Source organism: Schistocerca cancellata, chromosome 10, assembly GCF_023864275.1.
Source record: "Schistocerca cancellata isolate TAMUIC-IGC-003103 chromosome 10, iqSchCanc2.1, whole genome shotgun sequence".
NCBI classification, from domain to species: Eukaryota; Metazoa; Arthropoda; class Insecta; order Orthoptera; family Acrididae; genus Schistocerca; species Schistocerca cancellata.
The window spans coordinates 221,596,737-221,600,297 of record NC_064635.1 but is presented as its reverse complement, the minus strand read 5'-3'; the positions used below and the strand labels follow the sequence as shown (position 1 = coordinate 221,600,297).

The window sequence follows — 3,561 nt, the reverse complement described above, 5'->3', positions numbered from 1 at the left end:
TGCCTCCTGTGAGGTTTGAACTCACGACCCCTGGTTTACGAGACCAGTGCTCTACCACTGAGCTAAGGAGGCGACCATATGAGGTAGAAGTACGTCAAGTTTAATAAGAAAAGCATTTGTTACGTTATTCTTTAGGAAGTTTTTTAACTGTCCTCGTTTCGGATATAATTTTGACAACAGACGTGCGACACACACAATATTGGTGAAGCTTCGGCTTAGTTTTAGTTCCCGCCGGCGGCACAGATGTCGCCACAGTGCGTGGGCGCGGTTGTGCCGGTCATTACGGAACAAACCGAATACGTATCTTTTTTCACATCGTTCGTAAATGTTGTAGTGTATTCAAACGTGTATGATTTACCATATAAGGGTTTAATTAAAAAAACTATTAATCTGAATAAGTGTTTCTTATTCGAACTTCATACGGTGTGCTCTGAACACAACTCACAATTTGAAACTTACACATAATAAAATTTCTTCAGAAGTGTTCATATTGGGCGTTTCTAGTTATGCTTACCTTGCCCTAAACATTAAGCACATAGATTAACGCAGTGCTATACTGGTAAATGCATTATCAGATTGATGTGTCGAGCAGTAGAAAGATAGAAGCACAAGAGCAAATATCCATTTTCATTCAGCGAATGAGTCACCGATTGATGGGCGGAAAATTAGCAAAAACTAATATACAAATTCCTAGGCAGTTTTACATTGGACGATTGAGAACTTAAGTTAAACATGTTTCACTCGGGCACCTTTATGTCTCATTCAGCAGGTAAACGTTGTTGCCTTTTCATAGAACCAAATTTTACTTCCGTATGGAACCGCATTCTCGACAAATAGATATAGAACTGATAAAAACTTTTAATAGGAGTGATAAAAGTTATGAGAGAAGCTTACGGAATTAGGTAGAGCACGAACTGTAGGAGTTTTTTCAAGCACGAGGAATGTGTTCCTGTATGGCTGTACACGCAATTCTGCTGGTTGTGTTTTAGTGGTAAACAAGATTTTTTGTCCAAATGACTTGCCCAAGTCACGCGGCACAAGAAATGAACACAGTTGATTGGTGAGATTTGACTGTGGAGGCAGTGTCTTGCGTCCCTGGCACAATATGAATATTAAACAGCGGTTCAAAATGGCACTGTTGTTGCTATAGATATAGTCTTCGGTTCCAGAAGGTGACCAGAAAGTATGAGTCGAAATACAAGCATAAAAATTTATATACTTCTGATTTTATTGCCAAATTGCCATCGGCTTCTCAGTGCGTCGGGAAAACATTAAAGTTCTCATAAATGTTCCGAGTTCCCACAAAAGTATTATGGGTAGTCATTAACTCCAGCACATATACTTCTAGCAAACGGCATCTCTTTTTCCGACTATTATACGACAAACTTTTCAGTAACGTACAGATTACCTGAAACCAAACTGTTCATTGCCCAGTAAATCAATTTTTCTTTCTGTTCATTTATGTATCATTCTGGTCAGTAGTTAGAAAGCGTGCTTTGTGAGATTATTAGTCCAGTAGTTTTCACATTTATCGACACCTATCTTCGCAGATAGTGTGATGATATTGACCTTCTGGAAATCTGTTAGTAATTCACCCTTTTCATAATACATTTCTGATACAACCTTCTAGTTCCTAAACATTCAACATACACTCCTGGAAATGGAAAAAAGAACACATTGACACCGGTGTGTCAGACCCACCATACTTGCTCCGGACACTGCGAGAGGGCTGTACAAGCAATGATCACACGCACGTCACAGCGGACACACCAGGAACCGCGGTGTTGGCCGTCGAATGGCGCTAGCTGCGCAGCATTTATGCACCGCCGCCGTCAGTGTCAGCCAGTTTGCCGTGGCATACGGAGCTCCATCGCAGTCTTTAACACTGGTAGCATGCCGCGACAGCGTGGACGTGAACCGTATGTGCAGTTGACGGACTTTGAGCGAGGGCGTATAGTGGGCATGCGGGAGGCCGGGTGGACGTACCGCCGAATTGCTCAACACGTGGGGCGTGAGGTCTCCACAGTACATCGATGTTGTCGCCAGTGGTCGGCGGAAGGTACACGTGCCCGTCGACCTGGGACCGGACCGCAGCGCCGCACGGATGCACGCCAAGACCGTAGGATCCTACGCAGTGCCGTAGGGGACCGCACCGCCACTTCCCAGCAAATTAGGGACACTGTTGCTCCTGGGGTATCGGCGAGGACCATTCGCAACCGTCTCCATGAAGCTGGGCTACGGTCCCGCACACCGTTAGGCCGTCTTCCGCTCACGCCCCAACATCGTGCAGCCCGCCTCCAGTGGTGTCGCGACAGGCGTGAATGGAGGGACGAATGGAGACGTGTCGTCTTCAGCGATGAGAGTCGCTTCTGCCTTGGTGCCAATGATGGTCGTATGCGTGTTTGGCGCCGTGCAGGTGAGCGCCACAATCAGGACTGCATACGACCGAGGCACACAGGGCCAACACCTGGCATCATGGTGTGGGGAGCGATCTCCTACACTGGCCGTACACCACTGGTGATCGTCGAGGGGACACTGAATAGTGCACGGTACATCCAAACCGTCATCGAACCCATCGTTCTACCATTCCTAGACCGGCAAGGGAACTTGCTGTTCCAACAGGACAATGCACGTCCGCATGTATCCCGTGCCACCCAACGTGCTCTAGAAGGTGTAAGTCAACTACCCTGGCCAGCAAGATCTCCGGATCTGTCCCCCATTGAGCATGTTTGGGACTGGATGAAGCGTCGTCTCACGCGGTCTGCACGTCCAGCACGAACGCTGGTCCAACTGAGGCGCCAGGTGGAAATGGCAAGGCAAGCCGTTCCACAGGACTACATCCAGCATCTCTACGATCGTCTCCATGGGAGAATAGCAGCCTGTATTGCTGCGAAAGGTGGATATACACTGTACTAGTGCCGACATTGTGCATGCTCTGTTGCCTGTGTCTATGTGCCTGTAGTTCTGTCAGTGTGATCATGTGATGTATCTGACCCCAGGAATGTGTCAATAAAGTTTCCCCTTCCTGGGACAATGAATTCACGGTGTTCTTATTTCAATTTCCAGGAGTGTATTTCATTAACTCTGATGATATAACATTGATTGAATTGTTTGATTTCAGATCACTCAACGCTATCTCAGAGTCTAAACGCAAATGAATTGTCACTAAATTTTGAGAAAACACAATATATACAGTTCTGTGTTGCAAATGACATTGATAAATATAGACTTTGAACAGAAGTCTGTTGCTAAGGCAGAATATTCAAAATTTTTGGGTGTGTGCATTGATGAGAAATTGAATTGGAAGAAACAACACTGATCATCTGCTGAAACGTTTGAGTTCAGCTATTTGTGCTGTAAGGGTTACAGCAAATTATGGTGATAAACAAATCAGTAAATTAGCCTACTATGCCTACTTTCATTCACTGCTTTCATATGGCATCATACTTTGGGGTAATTCATCATTAAGAGAGATAGTATTTATTGTACGAAAACATGTAATCGGAATAATAGCTGGAGCCCATCCAAGATCACCATATATTTAGGGAACTAGGGATATTC

The 3,561-nt window shown here is 45.2% G+C and overlaps 1 non-coding gene across 1 annotated transcript; it reads right to left on the bottom strand.

Annotated features, from left to right (window-relative positions):
• Trnat-cgu (transfer RNA threonine (anticodon CGU)) lies at window positions 1-72 on the bottom strand. The gene has a single exon. It is a non-coding gene; the product is annotated as a tRNA-Thr (tRNA).
• Window positions 73-3,561: the final 3,489 nt, after the last annotated feature.